The 21,784-nt window shown below is 41.0% G+C and overlaps 1 protein-coding gene across 4 annotated transcripts in view; it reads right to left on the reverse strand.

The window, feature by feature from the left end:
• Positions 1-15,855, reverse strand: part of GNG12 (G protein subunit gamma 12) — a 64,869-nt gene extending 49,014 nt beyond the window's left edge. For 3 of the 4 annotated variants that reach the window (XR_010922658.1, XR_010922660.1, XM_067563350.1), the window contains exons 1-2: positions 15,704-15,855; positions 7,964-8,034 (exon numbers count right to left, since the gene is read on the reverse strand). The gene's annotated coding sequence lies outside the window, so the exon portion shown is untranslated. Of the gene's footprint in view, positions 1-7,963; positions 8,035-12,655; positions 12,676-15,703 lie in introns of those variants that run through there. The other variant, XR_010922659.1, reaches the window with a different exon arrangement.
• Between the last annotated feature and the right edge of the window lie 5,929 nt (positions 15,856-21,784).

The following is a 21,784-nucleotide window of genomic DNA, read 5'->3' on the forward strand; positions in this document are numbered from 1 at the left end:
TTGGTGTGGGGCATGGGAAGGGGAGGGGGAGGAGAGACGTGATGTAAAAAACACCTTTATTGACTATAAGATCACATTTAAATATATTCAAAATGTCATTAAAACAAATATACTCAGAAAAGAGAATAAATAGCAATTAATCACCCCAAACAAACATTGTGCATGGATCACTACAGCGTCACCAGTACCACGTTTGCTCAAGACATTATTAATGCATCAGATCAACTGATCTGAATCCAGATTACAAGTGAGTTTGTAAAAGGTGTAATGAATCCACAGGCAGGCCACAATCAGCATGCAGAACAATCCCAGTACATCACACCCTCTGATCCTGTCACTTTGTCCTTGGGAAAGTTCAGAATGGCCAGTTTAGCATGACCCAGTAACAACAACAACAACAATCACCAACAAAAACAAGTTGTGTACAGGCAATGTATCGCACTCCCAGAATAAACTCAAGCATAGAGAAAAACAAAGTTCCCAGCCACTGAAAAGCTACCACAAAAAAAAACCAAAAGAGATTAATCAGAGAGGAACAACTGAGGAAAAAATGAAACATCGTATCCGGATAGGATAGGATAGAAATTTGTAATTGGGACAGAGAAGGAAAATAGATCTCCAGTTCCACACATCATAAAGGTATCCTTTCTTCAGCAGCAGGCTAATTACTGCTCCGTGACAACTGAGGGACAGTTCCTTCCTCTTGTGGCACTCCAGTACTACCAGGAAAAATATCAGGACCAATTAGATTCTAGAAATGTTTATAAAACTTAGAGGACAGCCCATGTATTCCTGAGGCCATGCCTGTAGAGAGCTGCTGGACCACAACAGAGAGTTCCTGCAAGAACTGAAGGATATCCAGACGTTGTTCGTCGCTAGTCACACAGGGTAACCCATGGTGCAGATCCACCATTGCCAGCATGTCACAGGACTCAAGTGAGTACAAAGCACCATAGAAAGACATAGATGCTTTCTCGATTCCCACAGAATCAGATGTCAGACATGCCCTGGGCAGCTGGAGACAGCGAATCTGCTGACAGTCCACAGTCTTCCTCTCCAAACCAAAGAAATATCTCATGGGAGCTTAAGTGTCATGCAGCTGAGTGAAATGGGTCCAAACCAGAGCTCCCTACAACATTCTCCTGCAGCAAGCGCCCTGAAGGCTGATACTTTGATATCAGCTTTCCCACATCAAACCTGCCATGAAGATCCACGCTGTCCCATTCCAAGGCACTCACAGCATGACACAAGACCCACACAACAGCCTGGGTGTACTGTTGGCAAAACAACTGGATTTGGAGCTTTCTGGTGTTCTACCACTGTCTCTGGGACTCCTACAAGGACTTTTGCTGCTGCCACTGCTCCCAAAACACAGCTAATACCTGGATGAAATTCAGGTCCTGAAACAATTAGGTGTTAAAGCACCAGTGGGAAGCACAGGCAGAAAAGGGAAAACACTGACAGAGACACAGTGATGGTCAGACAAGTGAGTGGGAGACATGAAGAATCAAACATATTCATACTGGACTTTTATAACATAAAAACAATCCAGTCTAGCCGCAGAAATGTGGTTGGGGAGATCTTTGAGCCAAAGTACTGCCTAACAGCGAGGTGAGAGAACTGCCAGTCATCCGCTAACCCAAAGGACTACAAGAGACAATGCAGCTTCTTGGACAGCAGAGGGTGTGGCTCGGGATGGCTCCTATCTAAAACACAGTATACAGTACAGATGAAGTCATCATCCCCACCCCCGCAGACAATAACAGTATCCAGGACCAATGCCAAGCAGGAGCTGGGTGAGGATCTGCAGAAAGGAAACATGGTCCTGCTCCAGAGTAGGGGCACAGACAGTTAAAAAAAAAAAACTCAACACCAAAGCACCAGTACACACCTCCATCTGACCCTGCATCATCTCCTTCACAGAGGAGAGCAGCACTCTGGCAGAAAAATACAGCCACCCCAGCACCGACATCAGAGCCATGGCTCAAACAAGCTTCCCCTTCCTCTTCATTCAGACAGCTTCTTGGTCATCAGGATCCAAACAAGTCTCTTGCAAAAAAGGTGGCCAGATTTTGCCAGAGAACCTCAAGTTGTGCCCTTTTATAACCACCTTGGTACACAATATTCAGAGAGCAAGGGTTGAGCAGCACTATGGAAGCTAGGAGGAGAAAGCCAGAGACCAGAGGGAAACAATTAAGAACGGGAGTACCTGGAGATACAAAAGTCTTAGGGGAGTTTTAACACCCTGAACCGTCCCTGCATGCTTTCTGATCTTGCCTACGAACTTCTTGAGATGGAAGATATTTCCTGCAATCAAATGAGGTATTGCTCAAAGCAAGAGCGGCCAAATGAATAAAACACTGTCTGCAGATCAGGGAAACAGACCTCAACCTCAATTCCCCACTTCCTGTTAGTGTCATCTCAAAAGTCACTGACTTTCTGCATGCTACCCACCCTTCCTGTCCAGCTGATTGGTCAAGACATCCAGGACGAGCAAGAAGTCAGAGACATCATCCTCTTCATTTCTCTTGGACTCCACCAACTCAGAATATTGGGCTCCTGCTGCAGCATCCCCATTGTTCAAGAGGGGGCCAAACATATGAGGAGCAGCTGGCACATCGATCACATCCATCCTCATAGGAGTAGGGGGCAGAGCAGCCTGAGGTTGAGACTCTGCATCATCACCATGGTATGCAGGATCTGAAGCCAGTGGGCTCACCACACTCGGGATAAGCAGGGCACCACTGGGAACCTTAGGCATGGAGCTGCCACCTGGCACTGCACAAACCTATTCCCCAGAAGCCTGCATGGATCCACCATCAGCCACAGCCAGCAGCTCAGGGGCCTCCCAAAAGCTTAGGCATTTTAAAAAAACAATCAACCTCTCCATCATTTGTAGCTGTTCACTTCACAAGGAGGTACTCCTCAGTGTGTAGGCCCTGGTCTACACTTACCTGAAAATTCAGCAGCAGTCAACGGGAGTTACACAAGCTATGCAGAATAGACATATTCTAGGACTTGTTTCTATCCAAGCACAGACTATCAGGTCACAACAGGGGGCTGACCCCTGAACAGCAGATCATCTCTAGGGCAATGAGGCAATGCAGATCCCAGAAGTGCACGCATGGACTTCTGTTGTCCTTGTGATGCCCCAACCTTAGCACCCTCCCTTCTATTTTTGGGCCCCATATTCTTACTGTTGTCCTTACATTTAGTGGTACATTGGCAAGATCCCCTGGTGACCGGGCTCACCACACAAGAAACATTTAATACTGTCAGTGACTGCAAACACCATATAATTCAGTGTTTATCTTGTTTTGTTACTTCCATGTCTGTTATTAGTCAAATTGCAGTCCCACATCCCATCAATGTGGCACTTCAGAACCAGGTTTAAAGGGCTGGTCAAGGTTATTTTAAACCACATTAACCTGGTGTCAGAACAACATGACATGCCTCATGCCCAGACTCTGACAGCAAGCTGGATCATCCTAATGGCAGAAACCACCTTCTCACAATGGAAGAGACCAGACACCATGGTATCATTGCAAATAAATGGAGGGGACTCTAGAAAAAGATCTTAGCAGCTGGAGTAAAAAGGAAAACTGGAACAACCATTCCTTCACCCAGAGCAGTGAAACTGTCAGGAGTCTAGTCAATTTCATGCTGCTGCTGCTCCTTAGGAAGGCTATGAGCAATAGCAGAGACAGACAATGGATCTACTCACCAGCAAGGACTTAAAAAAATGGAGTAATAGAGAGGAAGATTAGATTGATCTCAGTTTCCCTCCACTCCTGCAGTACCAAGGAGTAAGTGGAAGGGGATAAATAAAAGAGAAATGGCTTTTTTTTCCTTTCAGCAGCTAGGTTTGAGTGTAGAGAAGGGTTTCAAATCTATCCAACACCTACTAGTCAGAAGCTACAAAAGGGGACTCTGTTCAGGGGACTCAGGGAGAGCACCCTTGTAGGAATCCAAGTACCATTCCATTGGCTTCTCACCTGGGCGTTGTCCCTGGACAATAGCCCTCCGCGCCCCCCTTCCCCACTCTGTTTAGTCCTCCTGCTGTTAAGTGTTCTTCTAAATGTTTCAAGTCCTTTATATAAAAGAGGTGGATGATTGAGTACATGGATGACTGTGGATGCTATATAGAGATTGACTGGATAATTAAGAAGAGAGATGTAGAGCACAGATTTTTTTTTTTTTGGAGGTGGAGAAGAGTGGAACAGAAAATATATGGAAGGAGGTAGAGAGCCTAGAAAAAAGGGATTTGTGTGTGTGTGTGTGTGTGTGTGTGTGTGTAAATAAACGTAAATGAGAGAGAAACAGTACAAATAACAAGAAAATTAAATGTAAAGTATGTCTGTCATGTTTTATATTACAGGTGAAAATTTTAATTTAAAATGAATTAAAAAGGATTGGTTGAGGAATTGATTAATGGGGCACAAAACCTTTTGCCTTTAGGTCAGCAGTTCAAATACAGCCCAAGTTGTTAGTGACTAAAAGGATTTTTTGTTTATTTGTATAAAACCACCACATGATTTACATTCCAGGCATTTGATGGTCGAAGACCAATTTCCAATGGACAAAAATCATCTCACTAACTGGCATAAAAGCTTGTCTTCACTAGAAAATAAGATCATGATGGAATACAACCTTGAAGAACCATGTTAACTAACACAATGTTCTGTACTAATCAAGGTATTAAAAAAAATCGCAAATCAGGCCTCAAAAAAACATGAGATTGGCTTAAAAATTATGACTAAAAATAAAAAGCATTGAACTGTTTTTATTTGCCCTCTGGTTTCTGACTGTTTAGGCTGCACTTGGTTCACATTTTCAAGTTTTTCCTCTATAACCATGAGACTAGAAACTTTTTTTTAAATGAAAGGATTCTCTTGAACTGTCTTAGTTGAAACAGCTGTAGCTTTAACACCAAATATCACAAGACTCAAGATAAAGTCACTAGAGCAGGCAACACTGCAATGGTAAACTTGACTTTGCATTCAGTAAAGATAGGACAAGCAATCCTTAAAATTGTCACTTGATTGTGACTGAAGTGTTAAAACCCACTTATCCACACTGACAGCAAAATCATGCCTAATATTGTGTTAGGCTCCTCAAGGTTGTGCCCTAGCACAATCAAATTGTCTAGTGAAGACAAGCTCTTGTCAACCGTGTTGGCAGTTTTAAGGAAGAGACCAACTTAAAGAAAAAAAAGTGGCATCAAGACAGGAAAGGAAAGGAAGTATAACAAAAGCAAGAGGGACAGTGCAAATTATAATTTTTTAAAAATGTTTTAAATAGAGAGTTGACTGATATATTAGTTGCAGAGTGTGTAACAACATAAATATTTTTCACCCTAGCTAGACTTAACCTTCAAGCTAGTAGATGTTAGGTAAGTTTTCAAGCCCTATAATAAAGAGATAAAGTGAGTTCCCATTTTACTAAACCTTTATTATCTTTAAGAACTATACTGCACTACCATTTAAGTGGTATGCTAAAGGCATGTTTGCACGGCAAAGAAAAACCTGTGGTGCTAAGTCTCAGGATATGTCTACACTGCAATTAAATACCCGCAGCTGGACCGTGCCAATTGACACAGACTCGTGGGGCTCAGGCTAAGAGGCTGTTTAACTGCGGTATAGACATTCAAGCTAGGGCTGGAGGCTGGGCTCTACGTCCGTGCGAAGTGGGAGGGTCCCAGTGATCAGGCTGCAGCCCAAGCCTGAGCATCTACAGAGCAATTAAACAGTCTTAGCCCAAACCCCGCGAGCCTGAATCAGCTGGCACAGGCCAGCCTCAGGTGTCTAACTGCCATGCAGACCTACCCTTGAGCTCAGTCAACTGATTCAGGCTCACATGTTCGGGCTGGGGCTCTGAGACTCACTATCATCTTTGGGGGGAGTTGATTTTTGGGGGTTTTTTTTGCTGTGTAGATGTACCCTGAATTGTTATAAACAACTACAATTGTCAAAATAAATGAATAAAGCACATTGTGTCTTTAGCATTATCTTTCTTTATATCATTTGCTCCTTTACCAAATCATAAAATTCAAGGATTCGCAATGGTCTTCACAGTCATTAGCGCAAATTATTGAGTTGCTGTTGTGTGTGTGAAATTTAAAACAAGAATTCATATACATACATATCAGGTAAGTTTACATATATGAACTCATGTTTATTTTGTTTTAAGTTACATACTTACTAAAATCCATTCAATTATTTTTGCTAGTTTACACAAGTACATTTCTTTAAATAATGTAGCTTTAAAAAAAAGCAGTTATTTAGTGAAAGAAGAGTCACAAAGATTTGTTAAAAACCCTGCATTCACAGTTTCCCAATTTATGCTGAACTACTGACACAATGGTCTATTTTAACTATGCTTCTATAAACTCAATAGTTCTTTATCCTAGTCATTTTTTCTTCTGGCTAGGTAAATCCAGCTCAGCGGGTTTATGCTATAAACATGACATATGTCGATTTGAGCAGATCCCTCTATAGTCTTCTCTTTTCTTGAGAGAAAAGAAAAACAATGTTTTATATAAAGGCAAAACAAAGCAGCTACAATGCAACACAAAATATTCATTCTTCTGCACCATTTATGTAAGAGAGTAGGCCAAGTGAGGCCAACAGGACTGCCCACATAAAACTTATTCATTTGAGTGAAGATTGCAGGATTGCACCATTATTTCTGTTGAGTATTAGTAAACTCCAAGCAGAAATGAATTGTGGCTTCCACAGATGAATCTCCATATTTTTTCTAGACTCACTATACATTACAGATGAAATAATATGGTCAACACTTCCATCTACTTTTAAATATATTCATATTCATCAAATGTGAAAACACTGACAAGTGTCAGATAGTTCTGTTTTGCTTTATGCAAAATTCTCTAAATACATTCCTGGTCCCTCAAAGTTAAAGTTAGATATATAGAAACTGATAGTATATATCAGTGTAAAATATCTGCTGCACTCACTATAGCTCAAGTTCCTTTAGCAAACTTCCTAAAAACCATACACCATATCATTGCAAAAGATATTCTTCCACGAATGCTTATTCTTTCAATTCAAACTGATACGGACTGCTCTGCAATAGAATTTCATTTATTCCACTGTGACATACAAGTCTGTAACAAATTGTGAATCCCTTTTTATGTAAACTTGACTTTTTTTTTTTTAATGTAGAATGGAAATTTTCTTCCTGAAAAGCTTCATTACTTATTGAAATGATTAATTACTTATAGCAATGAGCCAGTTTTAAGGATTTAAATTCATAAACACAGACAGTTCAAATAGCATGTAACTGTATATTAAACCAACTGTTAAGAAAATTTAAGCATGAACACAGAACAGAAATCTAAACATATCCTATTAGGGATAGATAGTTTAGGGAAAACATTTCTGGAGATTTCTTACAGTGCCTTTGATTTTTAAATAAAAAATTTACAATTAATTAAAATGACTGAATTCCTATCTACTGTATACAAAACAATTTAAAAACAAATAGGCATTTGGCAAAAAAGAAAAAAAACATTTCTAACATCTTAATTTGATTGATGGTCTCCTTCCTAGGACTGCAAGGCAAGGTGTTGTGAAGGTAAAATAAATAAATGAAAATGATAGTTTGTACTACCTTAGGATAAGATCCTGTAAACACTAACTGCCCAGTATAGTGCCTCCATTATCTTGTTCACAGGATCTGGCCTGCAGTGCTTTCTCCCCACCAATGCCTACAAACTATCCACCAAGTCACGTTCACCCCCTCCCCCTGCCACTCAGCTATTAGCTACAATACACAGTATTTTGGAAACCAATCCCTGCACCATTGCTCACCTCTCACCTACTATTTATCTAGATGTTGAAGGCCAACCAACATCTTTAGATGATCCAACCCTCTAAAAATTAAATATGTAGCAGTGGCATGCTGTGTAGGCAAAAAAATGAAAGTAATTTTGGATTCTAACCTTGGCTCTGCAACTGACTCCCTGGGTGACCTTGGTCAAATCACAATTTCTCCATCTCTCAGCTTCGCCACCTGTAAATTGGACAAAATAAAACGTATACACCTCAAAAACTTAGTGCACTTTGAGATCTTTTGATAAAAGATAATATACAAGTTTCATGCAGGGAACGCTGGGCACAGCAAAACATGGGAGCTGTGTTGGCCATTGTGGACCCAAAGAAATGTAATTATATGTAAGACATCATGAAGTTCTACTGTGAGTGAATGTTTTTAAATTGCTATATCTTTGAACCTATAGATATTGACAGTGTTCCTTTAAAAATAATTATCTCAAGAAAGAATAGAGAGGATACTTTACACTTTTAGAGAGACTTCCACCCAGGGACCTCAAAGCACAGTATGAATATCAATGAGCTAAGTCACACTACACTCCTGTGAGTTAGGCAGGTCTCGTTTTGCAGGAGAGGAAACAGAGGTACAAAGAGATGCACAGTTCTATGCCTTAACCACACAATAAAATGACACAATCTACCAGAAAAAGTTTTGGCTTCTCAGATGAATATGTAATTGATGCAGGATGGTAGAAGTGCACTAGTATTCATTTATAAGCAATTAGCCCCCACCATTTTATAAAAACACAAAGATGAATGCCAACCTCGACCAAATTAGAAAGAGTCATTGAGTAAGTCTAGATGATATACAACTTTTATAGCTCCCCACCAAAACACAAGTGCTCTCACCAGAACATTGTCTTCTGGTTTTGTTCAATCTAATTTTAAAAGCGAGGCTTCTACCACTTCCATTGAATGACTATTCTACAAAGCAGCAAGTCCCATGGTCATAAAATTCTGCCTGATATTCAGCCTACATTTTCCTTTTTTAATGATACCTAATTACTCCTAATTATAGTCCCTTGAATGATTATAAACAATTCTTTTCCCTCCTTGGTATTTACATCCTTCAAATACTTGCTGATAGTTATGCCTCCCCATTCCCTTCAGCTGTCCCTTAGCCAAGGCACATGTTTAGTCTCTTTAGTATTTTCTCATTCAGGCCTGATTCTGACACCCTCACTCATGTTGAGTACTAACTTACTGTGCAAGCAATCCCATTCAATTCAATCAGACTACTTGCAGAGTAAGGTGCTACTCAGCATGAGTAAGAGTATCAGAATCTGACCCAGGAAATCAATCCCTCTAGAACTATAACAACGTTGGCTTTTTTCCTCTTGATCTCCCTAGAGTTTCTAGTAGTGAAAGCCTAATTAAGGTTTCTTGTTTGTAATTAATCCTATATCAACATTAGGAGTAGTATAACTCGCCTTTGCTATTTTGCATTACATGTGAGGAGTATTTTATTTCAAATTATTATATGACATTTATAGCTGCCTTTGAGCCCTAACACAAACTGCCCAATCTCCACCCACACAAATAAGAAAAGTTGTTCCAAACATTGGGTTCTCCTCAGAATACCTATCTGCATGAGCATTCATAGATAACTATCAATTAAGAATGCAAGATCGAGCAGAACTTCCTTTAACATGTTACAACTCCCTGTTCAACAAGGGTGCGTCACAAACAGCAAGAGAATGATTCATTAAGGAACTGATAATACCAGTCTTTTCAGCTGTGAAAGAATGGGTTTTCTACATACATTACCCACCAAGATAAAAATCAGTGTTACATTCTCCAAACATTTAGGAGAACTGATATTCAAGGATCTCGTCCTTCACTTTAACTGTCAACTTTTACCAGACGTTGCATGACAGAAGAGTTGAACATTAAGCAGAGTGAAAAAATAATGCTTAGAACAAGTTTATGACTAAAAGCAAAACTAAATCATGTCAAAGAAAGTGAAATGTTTGTACTGCAGGTTTTTAAAAATATGGGATAGGAAGAAAGATGGTGTAAACAAACAGAACAAATTTGCTTTCCATTCCACAGCAGCCCAGCTGACATTTAAATTGTAGGGACAAAATTCTTGACCTACACACAAGTCTCATACTAGTATACACTACCAAAGCAGCACTATTGTGTTCTGACTAGGAGCAGCCTCTCCACAGCCCCGTTTTTAAACTGATTACTTATGCCAGGAGCATGCATCAATATATAGTTTTGTGTCCCAGTGACAAAATATCATCACCTACTGATGTAAAGTTACTAAGCAAAATATCCATTACATTAGAACATGATTAGAGCTGAACAAATAATCAATTTCTTGGTTCAATGGCTGAATTGAAAAATCCAAAAAAATTCGGCTAGTTTCTAAACTAAACTGATGTTCTTCATTTTTTCGCATAAAAATGAAAAAAAAAAAAAAAAGTCATTCTGGTCAATTTAATTCAACTTTTTGTTTTTAAATATCGATTTGACTTTTTTAAAAAAACAACTTTTTATTCAGCTGAAACTGCAGTTTTCAGCAAATTTACTATTTGCCAAAAATTTTCACCCAGCTCTAAATGCAATCTCTTCAGGGCAGGGGGTCAATCTTTTACTACATGTACATTCAGCATATTGCACTGTGGGGCACTGATTTCAATTGGGGCCTCTCTACACACTATTATTATACTACTACTACTATAAAAATAATTATCAACATTTATTATGGTGAAAAGTAATTACTTAAGACTCAGTCATACGTGCATATCATGTGAAATGAGCAACTGTGCACATATACACTGAAATGTTAGGTCATTTTACAATTTGAAGAACTCTGGACTTTTCAATAGGAGATTGAGGGGGATTCTAGTCCCACCAAATAATGACAGTCACAGTGTCTCGATTCCCATTGGCGATTATGGATGATCCTACCATACCCCCTTTTGCTGCGGCTAATGAAACCATTCAGATTAGCAAACCCAGGAAGAAGCCAGTTCAGCAAGACACTCAAAAGGTGCAGGTTGGTGGTAGACTATACATTTGGAAGGTAAAACAAGATGGAGAGGTCTGCTGATCTACAAAAAAATTCAGTGATTAAAGTAGTTTTTAACCTGTGGCCCAATCAGCACACAGCTGCAGCCAATTTGACATCCTCAGGGCCATACAGGTAGAATTGGATGCAGCCCACAATGATAAATAAGAACCATAAAGTAACAATGATATCAGTTGCACACTGGATTTAGTACAATATATATAAAAACAAAGGTTAGGTCTTCTGTACACAGTCGAGTGAAGAGGCACAGTAACCTGCAACATTCCCTTTGTTCCAGTCTACCATTTTTAGTAAGTCCATATGGCACTGCTCAGCCAATGCGTGTGCATCCCAAACTGGCCATGTCCACATTGATCAGCAACAGTAGTCCACACGGTTTAAAGGAGGTGTGGTACCAAGGCTGTCCCACAGCCAAGACTTCAGCAGTATCTATTGTGAAACATCCCTATTACCAGGTTTGACAGTTGTACCTAAACAGTTATGAGTCTGCCTGTCTCTCCCAACTTTAAAACCTACCCCTGCACTAAAAAGTAGAGCCCCAAAGAGCCGTAAGTGCAAGATGCAGGCACTGTGGACTGCACAGGGTTCCACTGCATTCTGGATCTTCTGCATATCCAGAGCGGAGGGGGAAAATCTGCCTTTTATAGAGGAAAGCAGAGGCAGACATGGAAAAACAGACAGTAATAGCAGTCTATAAGTATTGACTACCTCCACCAACTTATTGGTAGCTTATATTGTTTTTCCAGTGAGAACTCATACCCCAAAGTTTGAAAGTGGGCTGTGTAATTTGCCATTTTGTTTCCCACTGTGCCATCATGGAACAAAGCAATTTGTTCACATCTAAGTAAAGAACTACACTCTCCTCCACCAACTTACATATTTGCTCTTCTGTGGAAAAAAAATCCTGAAACCCTAATATATACAATACTACTACTATTGGAAGTCACCATTGAGGTAAATTTCATTGTCTTTTAAACTCACTGATAATCCTGAAAGTGCTGATGAATTCTTGGAAGCGAGACACTGAAAAGTGTTCACTTACCAAGCTAACCTTCCCCCATTGCTTTACACATCCAGTCACATGCACACACTGGTTTATATTTAGGAACAGAGGAATTGCCACATCAGTTGCAAAATTGTCCTATGGTCAATCTAAAATATCACAATGATGACTACAGGCTAGGATTTGTCTATATGGAGAGTTATTCCAGTACAGCTATTTCTGATTAACTCCACATGTGGATGATCTTATTAAATAAGAGAGTCCACACATGGATAGTTAATGCACTTCAAATTCCTAAATTATTCTGAATTAACTTTCATGTGTAGACAAATCCTTAGAGAGATGAGGACTAGTCCATGCAATATCACTACATTGAGGAAAAAAGCTGCTTGAGTCCAGCAGCGATTAAACTGGACCAAATGCAGAGAGATGCCAAACAACCTGCTGGTTTGGTTACACTGGAAATTGCAAGTTCTTTACTCAACTCAGGATTTGAAAAAAGATCCTGCTCCTTGTTCTCACTGAAGTCAATAAGAGTTTTATTATTGACTTCAATTTAAGCAGATTCAAGCCCTTAGTCCTTTATACCCTAAAGTAAGGGGACTGATAGCCCTTGTCATTTTTATCTTTTATTTAGTAAATGCAGATGCTAATTTTATTTCTAGAAGGCTCTAATCCTTTTATGAACCTTGCTAAATTACTTGCCTATTTCTGTGGCAGCAAGTTTCACAAGTGAATTCTATATTGCATAAAAAGTACCTTTTATCCACTTTAAACTTGTCAATTTCATTTAGTCTGTCTTTGTTCTTGTATTATGAGATAAGGTAGACCAGTTCATTAACACCAGGCTGTGGAATAATTCCTATGGGTTTTCTTCCTCTGCAGGGCCCAAGCAACAGACCAAGAATTAGGAGTTGAGGAGCTTTGCCCTGTACAGCAACTGAGCTACTGCCTGCTGTAAAGCTTATGTTGTTTAATATCCTCCAAGACAGACACATTATCCCAAGAACAAGTAAGCCTGCTGTGGAGCCAGTACCCAAGACATTTCACAGGTTGCACTCAGAGCCACAGATACACTGTTATGAGTTAGGCTCCAAGGTTCTGAGCCTTTGCAAGATCAAGGCCTAAGAGTATCCATAGAATTAGTTACATAACTCCATATACGAAATATATATTATTTAACATGAAACAAATAGTTGAAAATGCATGTTTGTTATAGCTCAAAATCTGTGTTAAAAGATTAAAATAGAATAAAAGCATGTATACATCTGAGACAGCAATGTATCCTAAAAAGAGTTGAAGTTAGAAGATTTGAGAAAATTCTTAACAATTTTAGTGTTTCATTACCAAATAAATGTAAATTGATTAGCTTTATAATTATGCAGACAAGATTGCTTTATTGCACTACTTAATTTCTAATGAAAAGCAATTCATAAAATGTACTCTGACACTTTAGCACTTGATTAAAGAGCTCCCAAATTGCCCTAATATGTACAACATAGGGATGAAATAGAGGATTTAAAAGTCATTAACTGCATACCAATCCTTTAATCTCATTTAGTTTGTATTGGACCAGCACACTACGCTACTACTACTATACAGTACTGGTCACTTACTGATGGAATTTTATTTCCAAATTAATCTACAATTAAGGTAAATACAAATTAGTAAACTGTTATGATTAGTTCTAAATTAATTCCCATGTTGGGAAAAATTGACAAATCACATTATATGTTATTCTATACATAATGCTAAAAATACAATATAATAAATACATAATCTAGATGCAGGTTAAAGAATTTTTCTCATTAAAAAAAGTCAAGAATTTTAGCCTGACATATAATACTAAAGTTTAAGATGACTAAAATCAATTTATATATAAGACAAGTACAAGTTTTGGTGAGGATAAAATGTGGGCACATTTTCATTGATAATGTTAATTAATAATATAACATTTCTACTTCAGCACACTAATTAGACTCACTCTGCAACTTGTTGCATGAAGTCAGACAACTGGACCTGCACAGAGCTCCAGTGAAGTCCTTATCTGCCCATACATAAATAGCTGCAGTGCTGGGGCCTTAATCAACATAACTTTTCTTTGAGAAATTGTGATTCTTACTTTACAGATGAGGAAAATGAGACACAGATTTAAGTGATTTGTCCAAGGCCATACAGCAAATCCTTGGCAGAGCTAGGATTAGATAGCAGTTGTTTCTGGCTCCAGTCTCACGCTCAGATCACTAACATACCCTATAAAGGCATACTGAATAAAAATAAACCAGTATTCACAATGGATGGACAAGGGTACTTACTACAAAGATTTTTTTATTTCACAGGAACTTTTATAGCTACATTGTCAGAGTATTTTTAATAAATGAGTGGGGGCTTTAGTAAGGATATGTAACTAACCGAAATTTAATAAAATCAGTCTAAGATATATATTGGTTTTAATGCAAAATTGTTTTAATGGAATTTGTGAGGGAAGTTTAAAAAAAAAAAAAAGTTGCAACAAACTTGCTACCTGAAATGTTTGCTAATTTAGATGCCATTATCCCATTTATCCCTTCACTACTGCAACTGAAACACCACCAGACTGCTACACACAAGCACAAGAGTGTAATATTTGGAATGTTTAATACATTTTAAAGGCAGAGTCAAACCCTTTCTTAAAACAAATACACTTTTTGACATCAGCTAAAAGATTCTCTGTAAACAGTATACCAGCTGTATCAGAAGCTGCCACTACACTCTGAATGTAAACATTCTGTCCTCAAAAGCCATCTTGGGAGTAGGGGATAAACAGATAACAAGGATGAGGAGTAAGATAATAACAGAGTATAGATCCAGCTTCACCAGGTTGGAATTTTCAACAAGTTCCATGTTTCTTCCAGTAGCAAACAGGCCAAACACTAAGCATGCATGACAAGACATGTTAACTAACTCCCTTATTACCACATTTCTCTTGACACTAATTTTGCCAATCTATTCTACCTGGGGAAAAAATATAGTAAATATGCAGTAATAAAGTGGCAACTATCACCAGACAATCTCTGGGTCTAGAAGATGTGTTCTACTGTGGTTTTAAGTCCCGTCATACCTTGTTCCTCAATGGGAACAATTATTTCCTTTTTCTACCTGTAACAGCATCAAGGACTATTACTGCTAAATTTATCAGGGCAGCGGCAAGTGGAAAACCAGGCTAGCCAGGGTAGGTCTATTTCCACACCTGTAATAAATCACCCCCAACACCGTGCCATCCCTGCCAACTCGGGCACTCCTAGAAGCTGGCATACTTTCCGTGCAGGGAGAGGAAGGAGTTCAATAACCACTTGCCCTGTCCCAGCCACACTGAAGGAGTATGTGGACATCACCCTTCATTCTCAGTGCGGGGCGGAGGGGGCAGTCTCAGAAGTCACCTCTCTCCCAGTGCCAGGGGCAGTGGGGAGCTGGGGGGGTCGGGAAATCACCTTCCCCCAGTGCCGGCCACACCTGGGGAGCGGTGGGGGCGGAAGGGAGCTGGGGGGGGGCGGAAAGGAGTCATCTCACCCCCCGAGCCCGCCACGCCGGGGAGCGGCCACAGCGCTGGCCCGTGTTCTGCCGGTCGAACAAGCCTCCGGGCGCAGAAGCGTCTGCGGGGCGATTCCCCCCCCCCACAGCGGGCGGACAGGCTGCCGCGGGCCGGGCCCCTTCCCTACCACCTCACCCCCGCTGGGTCACCGCACTCACCGCGCGCCGCGAGCCGCCGCCGCCCTCTCTGCCCGGGACTCAGCCTCTGTGGGCGCCCGGAGCTGGCCGACCTCTTACCCGCTCCTCCTCCCGCTCCTGGCTCCGCCTGGCCCCCGGGCGGGGGAGGCGGCGGGGCTGGCTGGGCCCGGAGCTCTCCCGCCCGCCACAGGACCCAGGGTTTGCCGGCGCTCGAGCCGGGCAGGGAGACGCCCTCTCTAGGCCCCTCGCCCCTGCCTCGCACAGCCGGGGGTGGCAGCTTCACGGGGTGACACGGCGCTGCCCACCGCCCCCACGCCGGCGTCATAACCCCCGCCCCGTTTACACCGGCCCCCCGACCTCGGCGTCATGCCCCCCGCCCCCACTGACACCGCCCCCCCCCCCGCACCTCGGCGTCATGCCCCCCGTCCCCACGGCGTCTTAGCTCCTCGCCCCCACTGACACCCCCCCCACACACACACCTCGGCGTCATGCCTCCCCCCCCCGCACCTCGGCGTCATGCCCCGTCACCCGCCCCCCCACCAGGGCGTCTTAGCCCCCCTCACACCACCCCCGTGCCAGGGCCTCACACACCTCCCCACCTCAGTGCTCCATATCCTACCACCCCCCCACCACGCCCTCACACTGTGCCCCCAGCCACATGGTAACATGAACCCCGGACAAGTCGTCATACCGCATCCCCATGCCAGGATGTCACACCGCACCTCAGCTTCATGGTGTCACCCAGCCTCCACAGTGCCCATGTATGACAGCGCCCTGCCACAGCATCACATCACCGTAGCACCACGCCCTCATAGCGCTCCAGTGCCACAGCATCACACAACCTCCCGCCATGCCGTCACACAGCCCCCCATCACGCTCTCACATCACCCCAGTGCCACTGCATCACACGCCCTCCCCTGCCCCGGGCCATCAGATTGCCCCAATGCCGCAGCATCACACAGCCCCCTGCCGTGCTGTCGTATCACCCCAGTGCCACAGCATCACATAGCCTTGTATCCCATGCCACTCATGTCATGGAGTCACACAGCCTGTACCGTGCTGTCACATGCCGCTTTCATATCATGGCCCCACATACGTACATGCCACTCATGCCATCATATAGCCCGCCACCATATTGCCACATGCCATTCTCTCTTACATAGCCCCATGACTACCTAGGGAGGTGGTGGAATCTCCATCCTTAGAGATTTTTAAGGTGCGGCTTGACAAAGCCCTGGCTGGGATGATTTAGCTGAGGTTGGTCCTGCTTTGAGCTGCGGGTTGGACTAGATGACCTCCTGAGGTCCCTTCCAACACTAATCTTCTATGATTCTATCACACATATCTCCCCTGTATACGTACTCCCACACCATACTGTCATGTCACCACAACATTGGAGAATCCTGTGCGCCTCTTTGCCACATCACCCCAGTGTTACAGCATCATATATTCTCAGCTCTGTCACTGGCCTGCAGCGCAAACTTGGACAAGTCACTTCACCTCTCTATGCTTCTGTTTCCTTTGTCAGTCTTGTCTATTTAGACTGTCAGATTTTCGAGACAGAAGCTCTCTTTCTCTATGTATGATGACTACCTAGCACAGTGAGGCCCCAATCTATGTGGGGTCACCAGGCAACACCACAATATAACTAACTAACAAGCCATGTCACATAGCAACCCAGCATCACAAATCCCTCCACCATATTGCCAAAGTTATACTGTCATGGCATCACACCATGCCATCACGATCACCTAGACGATGTTGTGGTATATCACCACACCATAAGACCATTACTTTGTGGCAGCATGAAGTCTGTACAATGTAAGTCATTACAATGCACCGTCACGGTGGCATGTCACGTGTCATCACTTTGTGATTTTACATCATAATGCACGATCATGGATGTTCCTGTACCCAGTAACAATTCATCAATACATTGTAATCTTACAGCATCATGACATCATACCATGTTTCACTGAAGCCTAATGAAATCAGTTTTTGTTATGAGAGCATGTCACCATGTCATGAGGCAACGTTTACATATTGTATTCCTATGTAGCATTGTAAATTCAACCCAGTGATCTATTACAAAGGTGAAAGGCCTGGTATCCTCTTAACTTAATAATTCCATCACATCTTCCATCCAAGATCCTCAAGAAGTTTTACAAACATTAAGAATTCATCTTCACAGCACCTTTTGGAGATAAATAAACATCGTATATGAGAAAACAGGCATAAAGACAAATGACCTGCTCAAGATCATATAGCGAGTCAATGGATGAGTTGGAAGAGAACCCAGAACTGCTGACATCCATTCCTGTGCTCAGACCTCATAACCATGTTCACTTCTTCCATTAACAACCAACCAAGCTGTCTAGTCTTTTCAGTTTCTACATTTCAATGCCACTGATGCAGTATAAGGGTAACTATTTAGACTCAGAACCCTTTTGCTAATGAACCTGAAAGCAGATTTTGACATTCCTCCAAACATGATTTTATATCCATATAAATTACATGCAATTTATGTATCTGTATTATGCATACAACAAATAATTATCCAGAACAGTCCATTAAGTTTTAGTTTTTACACATGTTAGAAGAATATATATTCTTTCTCAATAGAACAGACTTTTTAGAATTTAAGTCTACATCTTTAAGACTAATGCAAAATAATTACTAATATGACTGTTTTAAAATGAATCTTTGAAAGCATTTACATAGAAGATATAACTATTTTTATTTCTTATTTCTGGTAGCACCCATATTGTGCAAGTGCTTCTGAAACTGAGATGAATCATAGAATCGTAGGACTGGAAGAGACCTCGAGAGGTCATCCAGTCCAGTCCAGTCCAGTCCCCTGCATTCTTGGTTGGACTAAGTATTATCTAGACCATCTCTGACAGGTATTTGTCTAACCTGCTCTTAAAAATCTCCAATGATAGAGATTCCACAACCTCCCAGGCAATTTATTCTAGTGCTTAACTATCCTGACAGGAAGTTTTTCCTAATTTCCAATTTTTCTTCCTCTTTCTTGTAACCACTTTTTATGTACTTGAAACTGATAACATGTCCCCTCTCAGTCTTCTCTTCTCCAGACTAAACAAATCCATTTTTTTCAATCTTCCCTCATAGATCATGTTTTCTAGACCTTCAATCATTTTGTTGCTCTTCTCTGGACTTTCTCCAATTTGTCTACATCTTTCCTGAAATGTTGCACCCAGAACTGGACACAGTACTCCAGTTGAGGCCTAATCAATGTGGAGTAGAGTGAAATAATTACTTCTCATGTCTTGCTTATAACACTCCTGCTAATACATCCCAAAATGATGTTTGCTTTATATGTCAGTGTAACACTGTTGACACATAATTAGCTTGTGATCCACTATGACCCCCAGATCCCTTTCCATAGTATTCCTTTCTAGGCAGTCATTTCCCATTTTTTATGTGTGCAACTGATTGTTCCTTCCTAATTGGAGTACTTTGCATTTGTCCTTATTGAACTTCATCCTATTTACTTCAGACCATTTCTCCAGTTTGTCCAGATCATTTTGAATTTTAATCGTATACTCCAAAGCACTTACAACCCTTCCTAGCTTGGTATTATCCTCAAACTTTGTAAGTATACTCTCTATGCCATTACCTAAATCATTCATGAAGATATTGAACAGAACAGAACCAAGAACTGATCCCTGTGTGACCCCACTGGATATGCCCTTCCAGCTTGACTGTGAACCACTGATAACTACTCTCTGGGAATGGTTTTCCAATCAGATACGCACCCACCTGATAGTAGCTCCATTTGGGTTCTATTTCCCTAATTTGTTTATGAAGTAACAATCTCTGCCCTAAGGAGCTTACAGTCTGAACACAGTGAAGAAAACATGTAGAAGGTAGGAGGTAGAGGAGCAGCAACTACACAGATCTAGTAACCAAAAAGTGTTATTGGTACTATATTTTGTATTCCTTAACCTCAACAGCCACAATCAGTTATTACTATACAGCATATGGGGAGAGAAAGAGTTAATGTTTAGAAAATTCCAAAGATTGTCTAAACTGGATTTTCCCTACAAAATAATGTTGTGATTATAAGTTGTTATTATGCCACCTACCAAGGCTAAAGTCAAATGATGTGTGTCCCAATGGAAAGTTCATGGGGGTGCTTATCTTTCTTTTACAGTAGTCTAAAGCTCCCCAGTTCCACACTGAGGAGAAAGAATTAAACAGTTTTAGGGCTGGTGGTAAAAAACATTATTTGAAGCTGAGCAAAGGTTCAAAATATTAGTAATAGAGATGAATTAGTGGGGGCAGAGTACAGATAAGATTGTCAAGGATGCACAATAAAATGTAAGTTATCTCATGGATCTCACCACCATTTTGTATGTGTGTGTGAGTGAGAGAGAGAACTTTTCCTAAATCCTGTCACTCCGTGGGCCAAATTAATTGTAGCTGTAACTCAATTGTTTAAAATGCAGTTAGAGCAAGGATTCATTTTTCCCCATATGTTCAAACAAATTTTGGGTTGAGCAATACGGAAGGAGAAATAAAAGCTGCTGCTTTTAATTATTTAGCTTTTGACCAAATCATTAACCACAGCCAAAATTAATCTTTGTCTCTGCCCTGGAGGGGCCTAATTCTGAGGAGAGCTGAGTGTCTCCTGACTCACTCTAATTTAAATGAAAGTCAATGGAATTCAGCATCCTACAGGAAGTACTCAGCACCTTAAAGGATTAGGCCTGAAATGTGCAAGGACTTGTCTCTGCCCAAACTGGCAAAACTTGCCTTTACTTGTGTGATTAGCTACTTTGATGCTATGAGTTACTCAAAAATACATTTGTTTCCAGAAGCAAAGTAGAGTGTCTAATTAAAGTTTTTAAAAAAGTTATCACTTGCAAACCAGAAGGAGGCATGTTATAACACATTAGATTAAACTTTGTCCAAGTCTTAATTTTGTATTTAAAATTGAAAAAAGGTTTGAAAAGAACCCCCAAACATGTATAGTTTGATTTGATTTTCCTGTGTTTACTGTGCTGTTTGTTAGTAAAGATATTGTGTTTTTAAAAGAGGGATTTTATCTATCTTTCTCATAGCCTAACTAAGCCTTTTGCTAGATCCCATGGGAAGTCAAAGTCCCTCATATTAAAGTTGAAATTGCCACATACAATACACATTGTGATGTCACAAATTCAGTATAATAGGCCAATTTCTGCTCTGATTTGCACCCATGCAGCTTCACTAAGGGGAATTTGGCACTGTGGCTAATATGAAAGAGCAGACAAGTTGTGAAGGAGAAAAAGCTTGTTTTATTACAAATGGCTCTCGTAGTTGTCCAACATCAACAATTCAAATGACATATTACATGTCATCTTTTAAATAACTATCATGACACCAGTGTGTGAGGTGTAATGAGTATGTCGATCCTGACAAGAGTTGCTGACATGGAGTAGTGAACCACAAGCGGGCCTCTGTGTCACAAGCAGTGTATGTGGACGTGAAGACTTCAGCTCTTAGGAAACTCCAGCTAGTACAGAATGCTGCAGCATGTTTCCTCAGCAATATAGACTATTGCCGGTACATCAAACCTGGGCTCTGCTGTCTACACTTCCCATAGCATAGTGAATCAAATTCAAGATCTTGGGCCTTGTCTTCAAGATGCTGAACACCAAAGCCCAATATAACTAAAAGATTGCCTAAAGTTGTGGGATGAAGACTGTAGCTGACACCACCACTTTTCAAGCACAATGGAAATTTCTGCAATAAGGATAAAGCAAAACTGTGCGAGACACAGAGTTTGCTTGGGGACTGGTCCAAGACCGTGGAATGAACTCTCACAGAAAATAAGGGCCATCACAAACTTCACCACCTTCAGTTCCAAGTGCAAGGACACTTCTTTGTCCTGCTGTGTCTAACAAACACACAATAATGTGTACCTTAAAAACAAAATACCAAAACAAAAGAAACCCTGATCAAAACAAACAAAATCCATGATTCTCCTTCTGGGGAGAATTTGGAAGGGAGAGAATGCTAAATGACAGTTCTGGAAGGCCCTCAGATCTTATCCTGTTCTGAAAAGAATAGAATCCTGGAGGTCTCAGATTTCTCTCTGGATTCGCTATCAGGAATAAACATGTGGCCACCAGAAGGCACTGTCTCCATGAAAAATCAACTTTGGGAACATTTATT

Source organism: Emydura macquarii, unplaced genomic scaffold, assembly GCF_026122565.2.
Source record: "Emydura macquarii macquarii isolate MOO-44397 ecotype Brisbane River unplaced genomic scaffold, CSIRO-AGI_Emac_v2 contig_2481, whole genome shotgun sequence".
Lineage (NCBI taxonomy): Eukaryota > Metazoa > Chordata > Testudines > Chelidae > Emydura > Emydura macquarii.